The following is a 25,511-nucleotide window of genomic DNA, read 5'->3' on the forward strand; positions in this document are numbered from 1 at the left end:
AAAAGATGACACTAAGATGAGCCCTTGAGAGTTATGTAATAATGCTACACTGTCTTATACTTTGGAGAAACAAAAAGAATTTTCCTCCTTCAGTATCTTAGAGCAATAAATTGATTCCGAAAAGCAGAGACCTCCATAAAACAAGTATGCACAATTTCACATTAAGTAATTATCATTCACCTCCTAGAGTTTCTACTGATTTGTATTTCTGTTGATATTTAGTGATAAAAGAGTTTAGCTTATATTTTATTGTTCTTGTCTGAAGATGAACCTATGTATTAGAACAGTCATGGAATTTGAGAAAGGTTGGAGGACACCTTTGGACTCATCTATTCCATTGCCTTTGTTTCACAGAAGAGGAAATAGAGCCAGAAAATTTAAGCAAGCTATGCCATGCTGCTAGTTAACTGACAGAATTAGGAGTTGAGGTTGAGCAATTTGACTTTTCTGACTCTACACAGGTAATAAAATGGGAGTTTTCTTTAAATCTTCATCATACCCTTTCCTGCAATTTTTCTCCTCTTCTATCTTCGTTATTCTCTCCTTGTACTACTATTCTCTCATTTACTGTTCTTGCTCCACTTCCTCTCCTTTCCTACTAACCATAAATATTTCTCTATTCAAGATAATAAGTAAACAGCATTCCTGAAACTGTTTGCTGGGGTAGAGTAAATTCAATATTAAATGAAAATACTAATCACAATTATAATCTTTTAAAGGCATCATAATACATAACACAGTTGCAGAAATACCATGAATTCTGTCTATATATATATATATATATATATATAATGTATATACATATATATACTTCCTAGAGCATTAACTTCCCTTTTTCCCACCATTTTAACACACTCTATCTTTACCTCTTTTTTAATATGACCTAGTCCAAATATTTCTTTCCCTCTCCTTTTTAATCTCTTTCCAGATGTTGAAAGTAACTCAGTCTGCTGATGTTTTCCCTCAAATCCTGTCTCTCTCTGGCTAAATGACTGTCCTTCATCCACAGCTTTCTCTTCCCCCAACAATTATCCCAAAGCCACATTCACTTTACATAATTTCTATTTTCATTTTACAATTCTATTTTTACTAAAGCTCAGTAATCATATTATTTTACTCCAAGGAATTTGGCAAGAAAAATAAACTACATGAAATTAAGCTTTTGCTAGTTTGTTTTGTTTTACTAAATCAAATATACTAAGACTATTAAGCTTCACCATTCAGATGACAATGTCTTTTGTGTGTTATTTTTTTAATTGAAAAGCTCACCTTAACTATGCCACGAATATGCATTTTTGCTATCATCTCCGCAGTGTAGAGAAACATCAACAGAGTATCCAGGGTAAAGGTGACGTACTGGAGAGGGGGATAGTGTTCAAATGTCTTTGGGGTATTCATACAAACTGAAATGACACTGATGATGGCACAGATGCGCAGCAAAGAATGAACCCACTGAAAAGAAATCAGTAAAATGATTAATTTGACTTCATCATATGATGTATTAGTCAGTGTTTGAAACTCACATTTAAAAAGTGACATATGTGAAAAGAGACAAATTCCAAATTTGCCAGATTGCACATTGTCTCATTATTATATAGGGGAAATAGAGTTAAATTTTTTCTTTTGCCTTTTTAGTAATTTTTCACAATAATATATGACACTTTGCAAGTGTATTCTGTTGACACAGTAAATAATGTATTGCATTTGGAGATAAAAATACAAGTTCAAATATTGCTTCAGACTATTACTAAATGTGTGACCCTGAGCAAGACATTCATCATCTCTTAGTCTCTGTTTCCTCATCTGTAAAATGGGTATGAGTTCCTCCCTCACAGAGTTGTTGCAAGGATCAAATAACATATGTAAAGTACTTTGTAAACTATAAAATATCATATAGATGCTATTGATTCTATTGCTATTCCTTTCCATACAATGTTTTATTGGCATATCAAGCATTTTTATAGTATTTTTCTAATATACTGCATTTTTCCTTAAATATTTCCCAATTACATGAAAAAATTAATCTCCAAATTCTCTTCTTCCTTCCTATATACCTTCTAGCTTGAGAGCAAGCAATTTGATATTGATTATACATATGAAGTCATGTAAAACACTTTCATTATCATATTTCAAAAGAAAACAGACCAAAAAAAAAACAGGAAAAGTAGAGAAAGTAAGAAAAGTGTGCTTTTAAATGCATTCAGTTCTCTTTCTCTGATGGTAGATAGCATTTTTCATTATGAATCCTTTGGAATTTTCTTGGATGATTGTCTTGATCAGAATAGCTAAGTCTTTCATAGGTGATCACTGATATAATATTGCACAGTGATACAACAGTGTCCAAACTTCTCCAGGTTCTGTTCACTTAACTTTGTATCAGTTCTAAGTCTTCCCAGATTTTTCAGAAAACATCCCTTTTATTCTTTCTTATAGCATAATAGTATTTTACCACAATTGGTTTAGTCATTCTCCAACTGATGGGCATTCCCTCAATTTCTAATCCTTTGCCACCACAAAAAAGAGCTGTTGTAAATAGTTTTGTACACAGAGGTTATCCCTCTTTTTGCATTTTTGGGGATATAAACCTACTATTAATATTGCTGGGTCAAAGGGTATTCATAGTTTTATATCCCTTTGGAGATAGTTCTGATATCTAGAATGATTGGACCAGTAAACTCCACTGACAGTACATTAGTATTCTAATTTTCCCCATCCCCTCCAATATTTGTCATTTTCCTTCCCTGTCATCTTAGCCAATCTGATACTTGTGAGATGGCATCTCAGTTATTTTAATTTGCATTTCTATAATCAGTAGTGACTTGGAGAATTTTTTCATCTATAAGTTTGATTTCTTCTTCTGAAACCATCTTATTTATATCCTTTGACCATTTATCGATTGGGAATGGCTCTTATTTTTAGAAATTTGTCTTAGATCCCTCTATATCTGAGAAATGAGGCCTTTATCAGACAAATTTTCTGTATTTTTCCCAGTTTCTTGTTTTTCTTCTAATTTTGTCTATAAGTTTTGTTTAAACAAAAGCTTTTTTTCAGTTCTTGTAATCAAAAATGTCCTTTTTAGAAAAGCATAATGTGTTTCCAAATCCAATCTCATCTACAAATATCCAAAGAAATAAAATAATCTTGATCCTCACCTTAGCTCAAGAATTAGATAAGAAGCATCAACCCTTTTTCCCAGTTACATCCCTTCTCCTGAGTCAAGGGAAGAATGACTCTTTTGGCTGCCTTTAGGAGACACATTATATTGTTGCATTTGAGCAGTGCTAGGCTAGGGATTCCTTTCCTACTTGTTCATAGGGAAAGCCATAGACACAGTCCCAAAAAGCTGGGTAGTCCTACTCTATGCTCATGGTCCCTTTAAAAAATGCAAGCTAAGAGTTATAATACTCTCATTACTGACTTTAGAATTAAAAGATTGAAAGATATTCAGAGAAAGAACTACGGAGTTTGAACAAAGAACAAGGACTATTAACTTTAATTTAGAAAAAAACTGATCTCTTATTGTCTGATCTTGCTATCTCTTTTACTTTATGTTTCTTCCTTAAGGGTATGTTTTCTCTCTCATCACATTCAATTTGGATCAATGGAGACAATGTAAAGACTGGCAAATTGTCTTCTGTGGGGCCTAGGGGGAGGAAGTAGGATTAGGGGAAAAAGTGTAAACCTCAATAAATAAAATCTTTAAAACACAAACAAAAAAGATTCAAAGAAAAAAAGTAAATCTTTAACTCAAAATAAAGAAAAATCAACAGATTTTACAGATGATACACAGAAAGATAGATTGATAGATAATAATGTATTTAAGACTCAAATTCATTCTCTTGAGACATTTCAAGTACCTAATAATGAATATTAACTGCATTCAAAGAATTAGTAAATGTATCATTTCAACAAAATGAAGAAAACAGAACTCAGTTATGGCTTTTAACATAACATTTACAAATTAGTTTATTTTCATAAAGTGTTTTCATTTTCAATGTTACTCTCACTGAGAAAAACCAATCTTGGTCTGGCAATTTGCTGACATTGAAATTGAATAAAATAACACCCCATGTAAAAATAAAACTGCTTGTCAGAACTTTGAGGAATCTCAGATACTGACAAGTTAGTGAGTGGGTTATGATTTATAATATTTTTCTAATATAATATTTGCAAGAAGAAAATAATAGTGACTGTGTTCATACAGGATAAGTCACCAATATTTGAAGGGCTGCTTTCTTCCTTAGGAGTCCAGAAATATTTCAGCCTAGAGCAGTTTATGAATACAGTGTAATATAGATCTCCCAATTAAAGGCACCAAGTAACCAAGCTGCCACTAGTGTTGTACAATGGAAATAGTCCTAGTTTTAGAATCCTCACTCATTCGCTTACTAATATATGTTATTTGGAACTTCTATTGTGATATACATAAAAGAGGTTCAAAAGAACGCTTTCACTTCCATAAGATAGCTCTTTTATCCCACTACTTCAAAATACTTTATTACTATAATTACTGATATCCATATAATCATTCATCTTAAATGTCAAATTTATTTTTAACTTTTTTCTGGTTCTGAGATACTTCTGCCATCAAACATGGCATATTATTCATATTATTAATTTATACACATACATTTTACATTCACATTCTTAGCAACATGATTAAGTTGGTTACTTTATGCTTTGATGTTGCTATGTTTTATTTTATTAATTTTTATTCTGCTATGAATTCTACAGTGTAGGGAGGGACCTCTGGACCTAAAATATTTAATCATCTGTCACAGTTCAGGAAATGTACTAATAAAAAATATATAATAAAGTGAATAAACTTTCTATGCTTGCAATGCTCTGAACCTTCATCTGCTCTGACTACTAATCTCCCTTGCTTCTGTTAAATCCCAAATGAAACCCCACCTTCTTCAGAAAGAAGTCTGGAATCATCTTAATTCCAATGCTTTCCCTCTTTTAATTATTTCCCCTGCATTCAAAGGTTTTTTCATATATTATAAATATATATTTTTATAATATATGTATATATGTATGTATGTATGTTTGCATGTTGTTTCCCTCATTAGATTGTAAGCTCCTTGAGGGCAGGAACTGTCTTTGATCTTATTTTATTCCCCCAGCACTTAGCAGTGCCTGGCAGATAGTAGGCACTTCGTAAATGTTTACTGAGTGAATGATTTTATTGAGAGGGCAGTTCATTTTTGGCTGATGGTATCACTGCTACAGAAAGAATACTTTTAATAATCTAATTCTTCCTAGGTAGAATATTCAGAGTTCTTTTTGAAAAAATTATATATGAATTGTGAATTTTCAGATTTTGAGACATACCAATATTCTCAATTAATTATAAATTCTCACTTTCTTGGATTATTGGCATCACATCTTTCTTCCATTACCATGAAAATCAAATGAACCTTTTTTTTATTTGAAAAAAACATAAACCACAAAACAAAATACAACTTACTGGTTTGTTAATCCACAGTATATCTGCATTATCAGACAAAGATTCATCAGGACCAAAGTCTGTAACTGGTTGGGCTTCCACCCTAGAACTCTGTTTCCTTTTAAGCATGCTGAAATTAACTTTGGTCAGCTAAAACGATTAAACACCCTGGGAAAGAAAAGAGAACAATGGCACTGTGTAAATAGGTCAAAATTGCTTTTAGTTTATAAAACCAATGAGATAAGTTCAACCTAGCCTTCAAGTATTGGCCCTGGATATTGAAGAACAGTGCATATTAAGATTAGAAGTCGATTCTTAAGTAATTCAAGATCAGAAGTAGGTTCTTAAGTTTTTGTGCATCACAGACCAGTTTGGTAATCTAGGGAGACCTTTGAATCCATCTCAGGAAAAAACATTTTGAAATTCATAAAAGATAAAATTACAAAGACTATAAATTATATTGGAAAGCAGTTATCAAAAGCATGTTTTAAAAAGTTCACAGGACCCAACTGAAGCAAGCCTACTTTAGATACCTTTTTGTTCATCTAGTTGGGGTCCACTCAAAAGAATAATCCATAAAGTTTCCTGATTAGCCCATAGGCTTACAACTAAGAGAGTTTACTCCCAGATGTTTCCAATTCTTAGTGATAGTCCCTATTTGGCTGTCAAATTTGAGGAAATCACCTGAGGTAACATATCCTTGTCAGATAGTCTAGTCTACCAGCTATGAGTCCATGGGGGTGGGGGAGAATGTCATCTCTTTTATTTGACATCCTATTCACCAACTAATAGAGAAGTTAGGAATGGCTGTTTGCATTTGTATCTTAAAACTTCAAACTCTGTTTCTTAAATCTTTGACTCTTTTATCTCTTGTTTTTATCCTCTTCTACTGTCCTGTTGCTATGGGAATGGGTATGAATTAGAGCAACAGGGACATCATGAGGGGGTTAGTTTACATTTCTATATAGGTGATGAATGGACCATACATGGAAAAGGAAAGAGCCTAGAAAGAAAAGTGCCTCATTTTTTTCAGTAAAATATGAATTGAAATCTTCAGTTGAGAGGGGAAAGAGTTGGAGGACAGTAGCATAGGTGAAAAAAAAGGAATTAAAAAAATTTGAAATGGGGGGGTTATCTGTATGGTATAAATTTTCATCTAGGTGGGAGTGGGAGAATCTTATACCAACTGCATTCATTCATGTGTATGTAAATATACTTACTAATCCCAGATGTGGTTAAGTTAATTGGTTTTCAACTAAGAGCAGTGCATACCATGGAAACAATATGAAGACTAATAGACTGCTTTCTGTGGGGGGTGGGGAGAGGGAAGCAAGATTAGGGGAAAATTGTAAAATTCAAAATAAATAAAAGCTTTCTTTAAAAAAATGTTTCAGGTATTTCTTGGCTGTCATTTATGGCCCAAATAATAAGGTTGAACTTTGCAGTCAGTTGTGCTAATTAATTTTATTTTACATAATTGGAGTTAGGGATTCTTGAAATGAATATGCAAATATATGTAAAATATTCAAATTAGGCAGTTCCCTGATTTATCAGAGTAGAGATGGAGAAAACGACATCTGGTAGCCTTAATTTGGGATTCCTTTTCAAGCATTTTCTTGAAGTCCCCATGTTTAAATGCAGAACCTTATAGGAAAACCCACAAGAATTTACACACAATATGGAGAAAAATCCTGGAGCATAACTAAAAACAGCTGCTCTAGAGCTGCACCAAAACATGAGGACCCTGGTCATATTGCCTTTTCTAATTAACTATTAATTAAAAATTGGAGAGGGATAATAAAATGAGAGATCCTTAAAATAGCTTTGTCCTTCTTCAACTATGATTTGTTGGAGGTGGGGGTGAGGAAGATAGATAATGAGGGAGAAGGAGAAAGAATTCGTTATTACCATGCTACAACTTTATCTTGAAAGGTCATGTCATTTTTGGAACATAAAATTCTTGAGCTCAAACACTTCCAAGTTATCCATTTATTCATTCATATTAGTTTCCCACTCAAATCTTTTTACCAGAACAATGAACACAATCACCATACCAAGCTAATTTGGCCTCTAGCTTAGGCTTTGATCTCTTTTGACCTTCTGGGAAAGACTTTAACAAACAGTGAAGTAGTAACCTGAGCAATAGCAAAACTAAGAAGGAGGAGAAAGAGACTTTAATTAATAGCGTCTTGGATGTGTATGAACCAACTGTATACATTCATATAGAGGGCTAAACTGAGGCAAGAAATAAAAGAATCAAAATACAATCAAAGTTAGGCACTTGTTAAGATTTTCTTTAGCACAAGGAAACATACTTCTCCACAATAAAATTTGTTGAGTCAATATAGCCACTGCATCTGACCTATTTCTCAACTGAAAAATATCAATTGGAATACTTAAGTATCCAAGGGAAGCTGATCATACTGATAATTCCTACAATTGATTTTAGCCTTACTGTAACCTTATCATATTTACATATTTGATTGCCAACTGTTTTTTCCTGTTTCCAAAGAGTTCCTTATCTAACCCACCATGATTGATCAGTATAGTTTGCTAAATATGACTTTCAATAGCTTTTTGATACTAATTAATAAAAATTGACCTAAAGCTTAGAAGTGGTAGCTAGGCAGTCAGATTATATGTACACCAAGTGCATCTAGAATATGTACTAGAATATGTAGCAGGAAGCTGGGAAACAGAAAATCTGTATTCTTGTACCAAGTTCACTACTTACTAATTCTGAAATCTTGGGTAAGTCACTTTTTAACCTGTTCATTTGTAAAATAGGATAAAAATCTCTATGTTTACCACATGAGATAGTTTTTCAAGAATAAGTCACTCTTCAAATGGAAAGTGTTATTTGAAATCCTTGGAAACAGCTCATGTGAGACTAAGGAGAAAATATATTTGCTGTGAGAAACTGGTTTCATCAGTAGAGGGAGATTCCAATGAGGAAGTTCTACAAATGTAGTAGATATATTCCTCCTCTGCAATTTAGTCCTATGGACCCCTTTATCACTAAGTGGTTAAGTGACTTATTCAGTTACATTATTAGTATATTGTCCAGAATTTTCTGACTGCTAAAATCTGTTCTCTATCCACTTTACCATTCCATATTTTAAATAACTAAAATTTGTGTTTGCATTGATTTCCATTTTACTGTTCAATAAAAGTACATTTATACCAAATCTCTCCATCATTCTGCTAACCCAGTTCAAAAACCCCTCAACTATCATTCTCCTTGACCTTTTTAAGCTGCATATCATACTATAGACGTTTTTCTTCTTTTTTACCTCTTGAATCTTGAGATCTTAAGCATTAGAATTTTTTTCAGATTAATATATTACCTTTTGATTCCTTTCTTATGGTGCTTCTTTTCCTGGGTCCTTCTTTTATCAAATCACAGAAACACCTATTTAAGGAATTTTTTTCCTCTACTTAAACCCCCTTGAAAATTATGTGTTATCACAGTTTTGAGGACTTTATATAGATAGCAATTATATCTAACCATTTACTTCTGATACCCTTACCTAAAAGGTATTCCATTTGGATTATATGATAATAACTAGGATTCAATATGAAAAAATATCTTTTGTTGTTTCTGCATCTAAATCCTTCCCATTATTTTCTAAGATTTCTCATCTTTGAGGCAGTTGAGGTTTTTAAAACATAGGCTTTTTTTTTTATATTAAGCCCTTTTCTGTGCTGCCTACAAACTTGAAGTGACTTTAAGCATTTCTCCTCTACATAAGTTTATTCACAAGTCCTTTCACTTCCTTTATCATGATATATCTAAAATTCATTAATTTTCTTCAACTTCATCATGTTTAACTTAAAACTATATAACAAAATTCTTCAGAATGATGAAATTTAGAAGATGTAGGTTCAAATCTCAGTAGTACTTCTCATTAACTGTATGGAGAATCACCACCTTTCTCTGGGGCTTACTTTGTTATATGTAAAATGAAGTGATTGAACTAGAACTGGGGTTCCTAATCTGGTTTGCTGATCCCTAGTGTAGGCAATATACTGAACAATAATTGAGCCCTTATTTGGAGTATTTGATGCTTTCTGGGTTATAAACATTCACACTGAAAATTTTTAAATTATTTGAGAAAGTCAGAAAAGCTACTGGTTATAACTTTGTTTTTATCTTGCCCTGAGTGTGAAATAAATGTTTGTTGATACAGATGGATTGAGCTAAATTGACACCAAATGTATAAATCTCACATTTGAAACTTGAATAGAAAAAACACTATATGGAATTCCTAAATGTATTTATCAACAATTTGATTACCAATGCTTTTCTGCATCTTATCTTTCCCTTTCTCATAAAGGGAAATTTTATATATCCAGTGCTTTGCTTAAAGGAATCTTCCATTTAAGGGCCCCTTTTCAGGAACAGGAAGAGTTACTAAGAAAAAAAAACCCGCTGCCATAGATTCCAGTTAACTCTGCCAGCTGTACAAATATGGGTGAGTCATTGCCATTTAGCAAATAGAGGTGTGAATCTCAAAGATTAATGAAGGTTGCCAAGGGTTGGCAAAAGCTCAGGACCCAGATGTTTGAATAAATTCGTCTCTCCATCTCCCTTTGACAAGAAAATTAGGGGAATTGGAGTGACTGGGACAAATGTGTGTATATGAGTTTGGAATGGATTGTGAAAGTAAACATAACATCTGTATCTTTTCTATTTTGCTTGTGAATATTATGTAAGTATATATATATATATATATTTAATTAAGCCCTGGAAGCATATATAAATTGATAGCTACTTAATATATTGTCAAGAACTATATATATTCAATAAATAATTTTGGGCATGTGAATGATAACAATGAATCATGGTCAATACGGCTGGTATATTCGACCCATTTTTTCCTAATGTTATAATGCCCACTAATTTTGTATTGCAACTCTATGAAAGCAATATACCAAAAATAAAGAGAAAAAATCTATAAACAATAAACTTTAATATTTTATGCTTAATATCAATATTTATTCACAAAATATATTCTATCAATTAATTTTAAATGTAACTTTTTCACAATGCATTTTCTTCTCCTAAAAGAAGGTCTATTTTAAAACTTATCTTTCTGGATCCTTAATGATATTCTATTTAAAAGAAAATTTATTGTTAGCTATTTGGAAATTTTTCAACAAAATAATTATTCTGTTGCTAATAAAGCACATAAAATGGTTCTAATTGTAAAAAACATTAATCTATGTGACTTATTTGTAGGCTGACCTTGAAAAAATGTTTATCTCCTCTGGATCTGTATCCTCAATTATTAAAAAAGGGGGATTGAGGTGGCTAGGTGGCGTAGTGGATAAAGCACCGGCCCTGGAGTCAGGAGTACCTGGGTTCAAATCCAGTCTCAGACACTTAATAATTACCTAGCTGTGTGGCCTTGGGCAAGCCACTTAACCCCATTTGCCTTGGAAAAAATCTAAAAAATAAAAATAAAAAAAAGTAAAAAAAGGGGATTGGACTAAACTAAATGAATCTATGAAAATCAGGAAATGACAATCATTTGGTAAGCAGAAACTCTTCTTTCATCCTCTCTTTTCCTTTTCCCTAATGTGAAGATTAAGTAAAGAAGGTGATCTAACCAGAGAAAGGCACCATGATAGAGTTGGTTCAGTTTGGGAATCATCTCTAAATCAATCATCAAACATTTATTAATCCTTTACTATGTACTAGACACTATAAATCCTGGATATTCAAAGACAGGCAGATACCCCCATACACACCCACACACACAAATACATCTTTCTTTAAAATATAATTCTATACCTTGGGAGAGACAAAACACAAACACATATAAAATATATACAGATTAGTATCCATGTATGGTTGATGAGATAAGAAAGTACAGGGGGAAAAAAGGAGAAAGGAGTGAGGCCAGGACAGAATCTTGAGATTCAAGAAGTTATGATAAAGAATAAGCAAAGGAAATTGAAATGTTCAGATAGGTAGGGAGAAGATAGAGAAGTGAAGAGGAAAGACCATCCACTGGAAGAAATTAATCAATAGTGTCAAATGTAGAAGAAAGGTCAAGAAAGATGAGAATTGAGAAAAGAGAGAAGTTAAAAAGATTTTACACCTTCTGCAAAGGAAGACAGAGTCAGACATGCCATAATGGAGTAGAGTAAGGTTCCAGTCATACTGGTAGTGTTCAGAACTATAGCAATATTCTGCAGAAAAGCTCAGGGACAAATGGTAAAAGTTACTAGTATAGGGAACAGTAGATAGAGATGTAGGTCTCAGCAGCAGCAGATAGCAGATTGGTTAACAGCAACAATCCCAGCCTTGTGGAAAAAAGAATAACCAATGGCATGTAAGATGCTACCAGTATAACAACTCCTCCCCAGTGAAGGCTAGAAGAATCAAGTCATACTGTCATTGGACGAGAGTTTGTTTTCTTTCCCTTTGAAGGAGGCAAAAGTATCTAACCAACACCATGGAAGACGGAAGGGAGCAGTTCCTCAGAAGCTCATCATGGAACAAAGATTTTAGATATAAATCCACCTCCCTTTCCCAGGTTGCTCTGGAGCGGGGGGAATGTCCTGGCTGATAAATCAAGCAATATTAAATGGAGGGTAATTCTCCATGAACTGTGATAAAGATTGGTGTAGCTCTGCTGTTCCTCATACAGCTCTTACTTATGATCCCCTTTGGATCAACTCTGAATTACAAAGATTTGTTGTTAACCACCACTTGGAGATGATCATTTAGACCTCAGAATCAGTCCTTCCTCAAACTCTCACAGTCACTGCTTCAGGAAACAGTTGTTTTGAGTTTTTGTTTTGTTTTGTTTTGTTTTGTTTTGTTTTTACTGATAATTTTCTGTTTTAGTCACTAAACCTCTCAGTAACCCCAAACAAGTCTTTAAGACTAAGGTCCTTTCCTTTTTTTGTGTTTTTGGCAAGATTGCTCTTGAAACTTCAGGATCCCTTTTGGGAATAATGTTTTTCAAAGCATAAAATATATAGGATTACAAAAGAAACCAAATAAAATGTAAAAATAAAGCTATAAGTCCATAGATTCCCTGAAATCTCCATGCAGCCTTTCTGGGGTCAGTAGACCTCAGGTTAATGACCCTTGCTTTTAGGTTATAAACTATGCATAAGTTGGACAATGGAATACTGTAAAACAGTGAAATCATAGAGCAGACTAAAACAAAACAAATCAAAAAGCTCCAATCAAAGGGTAAAAAAAATGGAGATAATTTGTTACCTATTATAAAGCAACTAAGCTTATCATATTCATGGGATGTTGAGGCAGCTAGGAGGTATAGTGGATAGAGAGGAGAACTGTCCTTAGGAAGGCCAGAATTCAGATTCTGCCTCAGAGATGTAATAGTTGTTTTACCCTGGGTGAAGTAACCTCTCTCATCCTGTGTTTTCTCTTCTGTAAAATATGGATGATAATAGCACCTAGCTCATATAGTTATTGTGAGCATAAAATAAGTTAATATATGTACAATGATTTGTGGAACTTAAATCATCACATAAATATTAGCTGTTATAATAAAAATAAGGCCAGTTTCTCTACAAGAACTTGGGTCCTTTTTGGATGGGGTTAGTTTGAAATTTGTGTTTGGAAAAGGAGCTTATTAAGCTCTATTTTAAATTAAATATCTACATATTAGTTGCAGCTAAAAATGAACCCTAAAGGGGTGCAAAATGTTTCTCCCATAAGACTTTAAGACAAAGTGACCATCTGTTCTATATGCTTAGTCTGTTATTTTTATGTTTTTCAAGTCTTTTTAAAAATAATGGATAAATTTCTCAAAAGATCTTAGCATGGTAGAATTAAACTTATTGCATCTTTTCTAAGATAAGGTTGGAAAATAAGTGATGAAGTCAGTACTAGACATTGTAATGAAGTGATGAAGTCAATAATAGACATTTATTCCCCCCACATATACTCAAAGCCTATTTATGAACCAAGCATCTTTCAACACTAAATTCTCTGCCCTAAAGTCCTACTCTGATGCCTAATCATGGGATCACCTCAACTTCAAAGTCTATTCCAGGAGAGTACAAACTCTAGCAGACTCTACAAAGCTAGACACTAGAGTTAGGAAGACAAAAAATGAAATATCTAGTACTCAGCAATTTGACATCTTATGGGACTTTAACATGAACACAAATATATATTAAAAAACAACCTAACTAAATATAGAAAGACTCATCACCAAAATTTTATTTGTTAGGTAATGAATTCAACTGACCAAAGCAATTCACAAAGACCATCTGATAACAGGTTAGAGAATATATCTTGGTGAAAGGAGTGCCCATACCAGTGAAATCCTTCTCCCTGGAAGTAATGAAGAAATCATTGATTTTCTGATTAAAAAATAGGTGAGTTTTAGCTATGGTAACATGTAAAACAAAATAGGATGTTATTAGGACTAGCTAATTAGGACTAGCTAATTAGGACTAGCCAATTCGATTTTTAAAATTTTTCTAAATAAGGCATGGCATATCTAGTTAGCTAGGTATCTCTGTTTATAGCTATCTGCCTACATATCTATATATACACACACAAATATGTAAATATTTTCATTATATAAATGAAGTCTATATGAAAATTTCATTCTCTCAAGGATTCACATTCTATCACAAAGCTTTCTAATTTGTCAAGCCCTTGAGTTCCTTCTTCATGCTCATAAATGGATGATTATTTTTCCTTCTATCATCCTTAGTATCAAAAGAAGACATTTCATGATTAGCCTAGCTAAATTATCCTTTTAGATTCCAAATAAGCTGTGGATCCTAGCAATATCCTCATAATCCTTTTCTGGAATCCAGAGGTGGGTATGGTTCCTAATCATTTTGTGGATGATTGCTAGCACTGACTCACAGAAAAGTATGATTAAGCCTGTAGATCTATTAAACTCTTTAAATTATTACTTATTCCAGAAAGTAATGTTAGTAGGTTTTTGAATGTGACAACTAGAAGATTAACCACAGTGAAGAAGGTAAGTGAAGATTCATGGGCAAATAGAAATACTGCAACATATGAATGTTAAAAAAAAGTTGATATGTTCTGGAAGTTTTGAAAAGATCTATTCAAGCCAATAAGCATTTGCAAATTATCTTCCTTGTTACATAGTTCTGTTCCAGGGACTAAGTGGGGAGTAGGAGGGTGTGTCAGAACAATAAAGAAACCACCCCATTCCTCATTGAGCTCATCTAGGAGGATACAAAATGTATACAAATATATAATTTCTGAAAAGCATACAAAGAGGGATGTAGAAGTAGAATAACAACAGGGAAGATGAGGAAGGGCCTCATATAGGAAGGGAGCATTGGGATAGAAGGGAGACCAGAAGAGGCAACGATGAAGAGATGAAGAATTTGAGACACACAAGTGAGAAACTGTGTCAAACTGTGAAGGGCTTTAAATGACAGGTGAATTTGTATTTGATCCTACAAGCATTGGTGAACTTTATATGCAGGGTGTCAGACTGAACCCACTTCTAACCTATGGATAGCCAGAGCCAAACTGAGCTGGCTAGAGACTAGTAAGGAAACCAATAGAAATTTAATGTCAAAGTGAGAGAAATGGCTTGCAAGAAGCCCCCTGTACCTAGTGGGGACTCCAGAGGAATTGTGGGAAGATCTCAATACTTTGCAGTGAATTGAAGCCCTGACATTGAGGAGTAAAACACCTGATGCTCCTAGTATTTTGAGAAGGGTCATCATCATCATCATCATTTGTCCTGACCTACATCACTCAATTCTGAATGACTCTGGAGGAGAGAACAAGGCTGATGACTTCATACAATCCTGACACACTTTAATCCAGTTCTAATTGTGAACCAAAATATCATCCTCATGATGTCATTGGATGGAAGTCAAACAACAACAATGGTGATTTACTGCAACATTTGAGCAAAAAAGTAACAAAATAATATCTCTGCTTTAGGTAAGATCAGAGGGGAAAAAATGCATGAATTTCACTATCTAGAGAAAAATTCAAGTTGCCCTGATGCTAAATTCAATCTCTTATCATCAAGTAATCATTAAACTCCCACTATGTGCAACCAATTCCCGTCCTCAAGGATCTTACATTCTATAAGGGGAAACAACATGTAGATAGATAATAAACAAAAAACAAAAAAAAACCCCAAACCATATTCAAAACCTATTCTAGCACTAGCAGTAGGAGATCTAGATTAGCACCAGCACTAGAAATTAAGAAATCATCATAGACTTCTGTGGGATGTAACACTTGAGCTGAGCTCTGATGGGAAGTGAAAGTAAATAGGGAAAGTATTTCAGGCATGGGGGACAGACAGCCTGTGCAAAATCACAGAGAAGAAAGATGGAATGGATGGGGAACTGTAAAGTCAGCCAGCTGGTCTGGAACATATACTGTGTGAAGCATAATGTTCAATAAACCTGAGATCAGTGCTAGTCTATAATGTAACAAAAGGCAAAACCAAGACCAGTAAAGTTATAAGGGAACAAATGCTGATTCTAAACAAAGAACTTTCTATTAGAAAATTCACATCTCCTATCATGTATTAGATGAAGCCTAAGTCCTTAACCAAATGTGCTCAAGTCAAGGGACTAAGGTCAAGAAAGGTTGAGTGTCTTAACTAGGGTCATATATGTAACATACATTTTCTATCTTATCTGTTTTACTAAACCTGCTTTCAACTTCATTTCCCCTTAACTCCTACCTATTAGAAGGCAGCCTAGAATGGTGAAAATGGTGCTGCACATAGAGTCAAAATAAAGCTGTGTTCAAATCCTGAATAACTACTTAACCTTTTTGACATCCATCTGTACACACTACCAATTTTAGAAGGTCATGAGGAAAGTGCTGTAACATAATATAAAATATAAATGCTCATTATCTATTCCTGGCTCCTCTTCTGTAATGGTCAATTTTATCTGAACCATCCTGATTTGTCAACACTTAAGAGACATCACATATTTCCCCTTTCTCCAAATTCAGCTTGTTAATCTGTTCTGTCTGCTTTCTTCAATTCTACTCCCAAGCTACTGAGCATTGCTAGATAATGTAAGGAAAATATATTTACTGAATATACCAAGAATGGCCTCCCACTTGGAAAAACCAATATCATTTTTCTCAGTCTTCTAATCCTTTTTGATTTGTTTTTTTACACGTCATTTCCTTCAAATTTTCTCCTTTATCTCTTGTGACTCTTTACTCTCTGAATTCTCATTTTGCTCTCTCAGACAGTTTTCTGCCCCTTTTATTGATCCCTTTGCTTCCTCTCATTTCCCAACTAAACCCATGCTCCAAAGTTCTATCTGCCCCCATGGATTTTCTGACTTAACTCTCTTCCTTTGCTAACTCCACTAATCATAAAAAGTTCAGCTGCTATATTACCTTTATGCTGGTAACTTCCAAATGAGTATCTCTAGTCTCAAATTCTCTCCCAAGTTTCAGGCTCACATTTCTAAATGACATCTTTACCTCAATGAATTTGCTTCTACTTCAAATTCAAATTCAACAAGTCCAAAATGAAATAATCATCTCACCCCTTGAAACTGATGCTTTTGACTGTTCTAGTTCTATCAATACTACTAGCACCTCTTCATGCTAAATCTATATCCAAGTCATGCCCTATAAGCATGATTCCTTCTGTACTTCACTCTCTCTTCTACTTCTCTTGGTGATGTTATCATCACTCATGGATTTAATTACCATCTCTATGCTGATGATTCTCAAATTTACCTTTGCTCCACCACAGCTCTTCCTTCCTTCCTTCCTTCCTTCCTTCCTTCCTTCCTTCCTTCCTTCCTTCCTTCCTTCCTTCCTTCCTTCCTTCCTTCCTTCCTTCCTTCTTTCCTTTAATTTTCTTCTGTTCACTGTAATTTATTACACCTTTACCTATGGGTTGCTCTTCCCATAGGAATGTAAATTTTGGTTATTGAAATCTTTCATATATCTTGCGGTTTACCAGTCCCAAATCACTCTGGTTCTCATCATATATTGGCCAACAAGCTCCCAGACCAACCCCACTTTGTCATTGTTTGAACCCTGACAAGCTTAGGGTGAATGTAAATAGCAATAGTAAATAGTCATAAACTCTGAAGGTCTTCCTCTTCCAAAATGATTTTTTTTTTGCAAAAAAATCCATTCAGGGACAGCTAGGTAGCACAGTGGATAGAGCACTGGCCCTGGAGTCAGGAGTACCTGAGTTCAAATCCAGCTTCAGACACTTAATATTTACCTAGCTGGGTGGCCTTGAGAAAGCCACTTAACCCCATTGCCTTGCAAAAAAAACCCTAAAAAAAAGGTCATTCTTTGCTTCTCTCTTTCTTACCTTCCTTAATCACTGAATAGGAGTTACTTCAGTCAAACAGAGACTTGTTTAAGGCCTTAACTTAAAATGGTTAAGGTCTCCTATAGTATCAGGGACCATTTCTAGTCATTCTGATTTGTATTTTGCCACTGGACCCAGATAACTACAGAGGAGAAAGTGAGGTTGGTGCCTTTGCACAGCCCTCCTTCACTTAAATCCCAATCGCTTGTGATTCATGTCACAGCATCACATCCCTGAGTCTTGGTCCTCTTTGAAAATGAAGGACAAACAATAGCAACAAAAATGAGATCATTGGATTTGATGGTCTCTAAGGAAATAATCTAGTTTCCTACATAATTCTAAGATCCTATTATGATTGATTCTTCCCTTTCACAGAAAGTTGGGAAAGGGGACATTCTAATAGTTCCACCATTTCATAAACAGCAAAATAGAAATGAAACACTCAAAATTAAAACAAGAGAACCTTTCCCTCCCTTACAACACAAGCTTAATCCCTTTATATACCTGATCCCTTTCTATCTAATCTAGCTGCTGTTAGATGACAAGGAGAAGGTAGATACTTGTCCTTCCATCAAGGAAACCTGAATCTTTTTCATATCCATTTACTTCTGAGATGGATTAAAGCACATTGAATAGGTGCTTATCAGTTTTACCACAGATACTAACAGTTTAAACACACTGCTGCTTTTGGACCTTGCTTCTACAATTATAGATTACTTAGAGATGATATTAGAACTTCTTTTTACAAGGAAATTATCCATGTTTTGCTTCTTTTCTCTCTGCTCATTCCAGTTTGCTTTAGTCTGCTAACTAATTTATCTCCTAAACCCCACCAAATAAGAATACTATTATTGCAAAAATATAATCTTTCATGGATGGCAGTTACACAGCAGGATCACAGCAACCACATAAAACTGGCGAAGAAATAAAGGAAGTCAAACATTTCAAAGAAATGTCTCCAAAGAAAGCCTCTTCTATCTGTTTTCCTTTATAGTAAGCATAACTGATTAAAAATAAGAATAGATTGACAATTTTTACACTGACTCAATCACAACTCAGAAGAAAATTATAATTCTTTTTATAGCTATTACTTCAAAAATTCTAAATAAAGAGGGTATTCTCTCACAAGAATGATTTAAGTTGGTTAAAATACAGAATTTTTGTCTCCAATATATGTGATGGCATACCCACAATTTTATATTATATTAATAATTTGGAGCTGGAAAGAATCTTTGAAGACATAGAATTATAGATTTAAACCTTTCTTATTTTATAGTTGAGGAAACTGAGCCCCCCCCAAAAAAAAAATTAAATAACTAGTCTGGGGTCACAGACATAACAAAAGCAAAGTTGAGGTTTAAGGAAAGGTCTTTTGCCTACTTTATCTCCTCCAGTTCATTTCATAGATTGAAAAAACTCCTGACTCCCAAAGTAAAGGAGCCTATGAGCTACTTAAAGAAAAAAAGAAACAAGAAACATTTCTATCACTTGATCTTGATAAGATTATGAATTAATATAATCTAAAAGCATAATAGACTGAGCAACTATAATCCATCTTCTGTTTACTTAATATAATCTCTCTCTCTCTCTCTCTCTCTCTCTCTCTCTCTCTCTCTCTCTCTCTCTCTCTCTCTCTCCCCTTACCAGCAGGTGCTCTGCTGGAGGGAATGTAAATTTTGCTTGCTGAAACCTTGCAAGATATCTTTGGGTTTACCAGTCCCTTGTTTCAGTCAAACTTAACATGTTTAACACCTTAGCTTAAAAAGTAAAAGGTCTCCCCCTTAATCCTTGGTCATCTACATGTGACTTGATCCATATCTGGCCATTTGACCCACATGGCTCTGGAGGAGAAAATAAGGTTGGTGACTTTGCATAGCCTCCTTTACTTAAACCCAATTCACTTGCAAGTCATAACATCACATTCCTAATAGCTTGGTCTTCTTCAAGACTGAAGGGAAAACAACAGCAACTCTCAGATACTTGCTACCTGTGTGAATCTGAGAAAGTCATTTTACTTCTGTCTACTTCAGTTTCCTCATTTGTAAAACTGTGGTAATAAAAGCAACTATCACAATAACCTGTAAGGTTATTATAAGGCTAAGATGGAACAATATTTATAAAGTGCTTTGCAAACACTTAAGACACTAAATAAATGTTAGTTATTATTAGAAATGCAGCTTTATCAAGTGGATGCAATGGAGGAGATATATGTCAGAGTAAACCAAATGCAAGAATTTGAACAAAGAATATAAGTCAGGGAAAGATAAGGAGATTGGGAAAGGAGCATTCTGATTGATAGGAAAAAATCATGAGAGTCAGAAACCCTCTCTTTTCCCTTTTAAAAGATAAGTTCCTATCACATAGACATATTTGTATTCCAACTCTAACTTGTGACTTGTAATGTTTGTACTTAAGTGTATTTAGAATTAATTCAATTTTGTGGATAAATTATCTTTTTAATATTTTGATAACATTGCTGCTATGATTAATTCAAGAAATATGTACTAGATTGTTTGTCCAGAATGAATGGGGTATATTAAACTCTATTTAACTGAATATTGTGATTAAAGAATTACCTTTAGCTTGACAATTTGCCAATTTCTAAAAGTGTACTTCTTATTAAAACAATATTGAACTTAGAAAATAAGGAGTGCCAGATGAATCAGAGAGGATAATGAGAATGAGGATTGGAGGGGGAAAGGGGGGAAGGTTTTTTCATGGATAGTTTTAGTTATTGAGTAGTCATTAATGATCTGAGAGAGCCACATCAGAAAATAGAGATAACTGAAACTTGAATTGCAAAATATTGAGGACTGAATGATGCAGAAGAAGAGGCAGCATGTGGTAGACTATTTTTTGTAGCAATTTGTCAGTTAAATATTGCCTCAATTTCTTCTCTTAAATAAAAAAAGAGACTGGAGTATGCAAATCATAGGTTATTGAAAAACAAGTAAAATTGTGACTTTTCCTAGCAGGCTAAGTTAAAAACTTATTTTAAAAATATAATTTCATATGCTAGGCTATTTTATTCTTTAAATAATGAAATGGTCATGTTTGTCAAATTCATAATAAAAATAAAAATAATACTTGTAATCACTAATCCTAGACCCAGAGAAATGACACATAAATGTATCTCCCTCCTTTCAGGAAAAAGCACTATACAGTATACTATGCATCTGAATAATATCAAATCACTGAAGAGGGCTGTTTATAACAGATAGCCAGTTGTTATTTGTCTATTAATTAAAGCATTAGAATAAAGTCCATTCCTTGGGACTCTTCCTTCCCTATCACTCCTACAAATGTGTTGTCTCCCTATTGAAATATTAGCTCCATGATTATATGTATTCCTTACCCCCTTTTTGCATTTTTATCCTTCGGTCCTTGTGAGAGGCTTAATATAACTAAAGATATACTTTTCATTCTTTCATTTGATAAAGATCACTTTGTTAGGTAGAAGAAATAAAAGCACAGTGCTATTTTGGCTATCATGTGCCTCTTACAGATAATAACTCACATTTATAGAGTGCTTTCCCCTTACACCTGTGAAGTAATATGACAAAGATAATCACCCCCAATTTGCAATCAAAGAAACTGAGGACCTCTCTATCATATTATTAAGATGCAGTGATCTTACCATCTTAGATAAATGGAATATTGACTTATTTCCATCTGAATATTCTATGATTTGGTAGCTAATGATGACATTCTAAACTGAAATTCCTATTCCCCAACTGAAACAAAATACCTATGACATGTAAAGTGTTTTTAATTATTAAGTTTTCTTTGTGTTATGCATAATGATTGGATAATGGTAAGCTAAAGTTAATTGAATAATCTGTCTGAATGAGAATTATTTTAGAGATCATATGATAATTTCCATAACTCAATACTAAAACTATATTAAATGTATTACTTTCCACCTTAGATAATTGAGACGATGTTTCAGAATCTTATAATGTCTAAAGGTCATGAACCTTAATTTTCATTGCTTAGTTTTTTTATTGTTTTGTTTTGTTTTTAGGTTTTAACAAGGCAATGGGGTTAAGTGGCTTGCCCAAGGTCATGCAGCTAGGTAATTATTAAGTCACTGAGGCTGGATTTGAACTCAGGTACTCCTGACTCCAGGGTCGGTGCTCTATCCACTGTGCCACCTAGCAGCGGCACATATCTTAGTTTTTTAAGGTTCTTTTGTTTGAATTCTGGATAAATGGGCCTTAGTCTAATGCTATAATCAATAAACAAATATCTAATGCCTGTATGTTATAAACTCAACACTCTTTTAGGTGCTATGTGGAACACAGTTTATAATGTATAAGGCCTATATAATATTCTTATGGTTAGGTGTGACTAACATTTATGTCATAAGTGTTCCACATAAAACACTATGTAATTGTATTAAATGGATTTAATAGAAATTATAAATTATTTGGAAATCAATAGAGGTTATAAAATCAATAAAATCTTCAAGAGACCTTGTAGAAATGAAATTAAATCATGCAGAATGATTAAGATTTAGATGAGGCTTGCAATACCTTTAAAGCTAAGAATAACACAAGGAAAGGCATGATTAATAAATAAAAATAAAATAATAATAATAGCTAACATTTACATAGTGACTATTGTAGTCCAAGCACATACTTAAAATTTTCCAAATATCTTATTTAATCTTCACAACAAACCCTGGAAAGTGGGTACTACTATTATCTCCATTTTAAAATTGAATAAACTAAAACAAGATGAAGTGGCTTGCTCAGGGTCACTCATCAAGTATGTGTCCAAGACCATGAACTCAGATTTTCTTAACTCCTTTCTTAAATCCACTGTACACAAAGGATGATGTGCTTTGAAGTCTGTGAGGGCATAGGCTTGAATAGAAAAAAGGTTGGCCAAGAGGATTAGAAATGAAAAACTGGGTCAAAGATCACAGGAAGCTTTGAAAGTCAAACAGAGGAATTTATATTTAATATAGTAAAAAGAAGTTTTTGTGTAAGAGCATAGCATTTGGGGAAAAAACACATAAGACTAAGATGCTAACTCTTCAAAGTCCCAATCTGATCCTACCTTATTCCACTTATTCACTATTCCACTGAATAGTGAGCCTAGATTCTTAATGACAATTTCAGTGTAGCACAAGCTTTAGTGTTCTATGATACTAGAATGGTTTTGAATATGCTATTAATAACAGACTAGCCAATCTACCAATGTATTGAGAAATATACTATAATAGGGATTTCTTGATTCTGTATGGATTGGAGTAGATATCTTCCAAGATCCATTCCAACTCCCATATTCCATCATTCCCTATGAATAGTCCTCCAAATGTTCTTATTTGCAGATGACATTGTGCTTTAAAGCATTAGTCACTAAAATATTATAGTCTCCTGAAATAATCTGCACTCAAAAGAGTTTGTTATACCACAAAAAACAGGTAGATGAACAATATGTATTGCCCAAATTAAAAACTGCAGCTAAGATTGATGATCTTTAGAACTTGTCTATCACAATATGTGAATGTGTGTGTGTTTGTATAAATATTTGTGTGTGCATGTGTATATATGCATGTCTGTCTTACATGTGCAGGTTCATGTAAATGCATGCATATGCAAATATAAATATATATATATATCAGGTATATGTTTACATAGGTATATCTATTCCTGTATATGTCCATGTAGTATGAATATATAAATATATTCACTTGTATATTATATAAATCAACAATATATATATACATATATAAGATATATCTATATAGTATATTTATCATGGCATATTTGCATCTAAACTTCTCTTTCTGATTATGAGTTTCTGTTTGAAGACGAATTTAGTCCGAAATTAAATGGAAGGAGGAAAATAGACATGTTTACTTTCAATAAATAGCAAAGTTACTTTAATGAACTTGAGCTTACCTCAGTAATTAAGGCCTAACTTTAAAAAACCATTATCCTAACAGGACTATTATATATGACTGCAAAACAGAATAAAACAGTCTGGTGGGGGGAGGGGAGAGAATTAAAAGGATATGGATATGAATAGGTCAAAACTTATTCCTAATAAGGAACTCTGAAGAAGTTAATATACAATATATATATATATATATATATATATATATATATAAAATCAAGAAAATATTTGATCACAAAAGTTGCATGTTTAGATATATATTAGGAGCAAGGGAAAACCTCCAGCACTATGTTAAGTGGGACTTCTATCATGAATTCACAGAAGGATATGAATTAGAATCATGCAAGATAAACAGGCATGGATTTTTGAAATCTGCATCCTTGTAGGATGATGGAATTCATGAAAGCATCGATCTATTTGAGCAGTGGAATTAAATGGAAATGATAAGTAGGGTATATAAGAGCAAGAGAATGAGTGACCAATGACATCAATATTCTAAGAGAGAAGGAATTAATGAAACCAAGGTGGTAGCAATAGGAATGAAATCATGTGTGAAACATTTTGAAAAAAATCCACAGAATTTTTTAACTGATTATTGGGAGTGAGAGGATAAGGGAATTAAAAACCACCACAAATTTTCATGACCTGGTGATGTGAAAAATACAGGTTTTCCAATAATTTCACTTTAGTTTTTCTAGATAATGTGACTATATCATGTTTCTTTTTTCTAATGAAAATCTTTTCAAGTAGTTATTTTGAGTGCCCAATTTATTTCACATTTTCCCTGTCTCCCCTTGATATTTTTTGTTGGTATGAAATCTACATGATATGGTGTAATTTCTCCATATCCCTTCTTTGTACTTTGATTTTTTTTTATTTTAGTATAATAACTAATCATCTCTTATTAGCTCTGAAAAGAATACAATTGAATAAAAACAAAGCAATAATGGCTTCAAGAATTTTCTAAAGGGGGGGGGAGCCAAGATGGCAACAAGAAGTGACCTAGTCCTAAGAGCTCTCTGATAAAATTCATCAGCTAAGGACTCTAACTAAACTTTCGAGAGACAGAACACACTAAGGGACCCAGCGAGGCAGTTCTCCTACTCAAGGTAACCTGGAGAAAAGCAGAAGGGCTCTGCTACCCCGGGGCTAGAGGGGCGGCCCGCCAGAGGGGTAGCCTGCCAGAGCCAAAGAACCTCAGCCTCCCGGAGGCAGCCCCAGGGCACTGGGGGTCTCAGCTCACAGCAGTGGGGGGAGTCTCCTGAGCTGCACCCCGAGGAGCACCAGGCACAAAGTGGGGGAACAGTGGGGGACCTCTGCCACAGCAAGCACGTGGAGCCCAGCCCTCAGGGCACACAGCAAGCAGCATCTTCTTTCCCCAGCCCTGATCCAGGAAACAGAAGCAGGCAGAGCCAGTAAGCAGGAGCCCACAGGGCATGAGCCCATTGAGCTGAGGGAGGGGAGTGAAGAAAGACAGCCTAGCTCTGTCCTCTGCCCCTGAAACAGGACTCTGGGGCTCTGACCACATTCTGATCCTGACCACAGTCTAGGCCCCCCCAAAGAACAGCAGCCCCCCCACACACACACATCAGCCCCTTGGCAGAGGGGGGAGCTTATGGTCATTCATAGACCTGGAGGGAGGACAGAGCCACACACACTGAGACCCTTGTGGGAGTGTCCCGAAAGCTCAAGAAACATCCCAAACCAGGCCCAGGCTGGGAAAATGAGCAAGCAGAGAAACAAAAAGAAGACTATTGAGAAATATTTTGCAAATGAGCCCAAGAAGGACCAAAATAGTCTGAAGATGAGGAAGCACAAGCTCCTGCATCTAAAGACTC

The 25,511-nt window shown here is 34.2% G+C and overlaps 1 long non-coding RNA gene across 1 annotated transcript in view; it reads right to left on the bottom strand.

Moving 5' to 3' along the window:
* Positions 1-1,274: 1,274 nt before the first annotated feature.
* Positions 1,275-25,511, bottom strand: part of LOC141491244 (uncharacterized) — a 33,788-nt gene continuing 9,551 nt past the window's right edge. The window contains exons 2-3 of the long non-coding RNA XR_012469537.1: positions 5,471-5,617; positions 1,275-1,452 (exon numbers count right to left, since the gene is read on the bottom strand). This is a non-coding gene — a long non-coding RNA (uncharacterized LOC141491244). The remainder of the gene's footprint in view (positions 1,453-5,470; positions 5,618-25,511) is intronic.

The sequence above is a fragment of the Macrotis lagotis genome, chromosome 6, assembly GCF_037893015.1.
Source record: "Macrotis lagotis isolate mMagLag1 chromosome 6, bilby.v1.9.chrom.fasta, whole genome shotgun sequence".
Taxonomy (NCBI): Eukaryota; Metazoa; Chordata; class Mammalia; order Peramelemorphia; family Peramelidae; genus Macrotis; species Macrotis lagotis.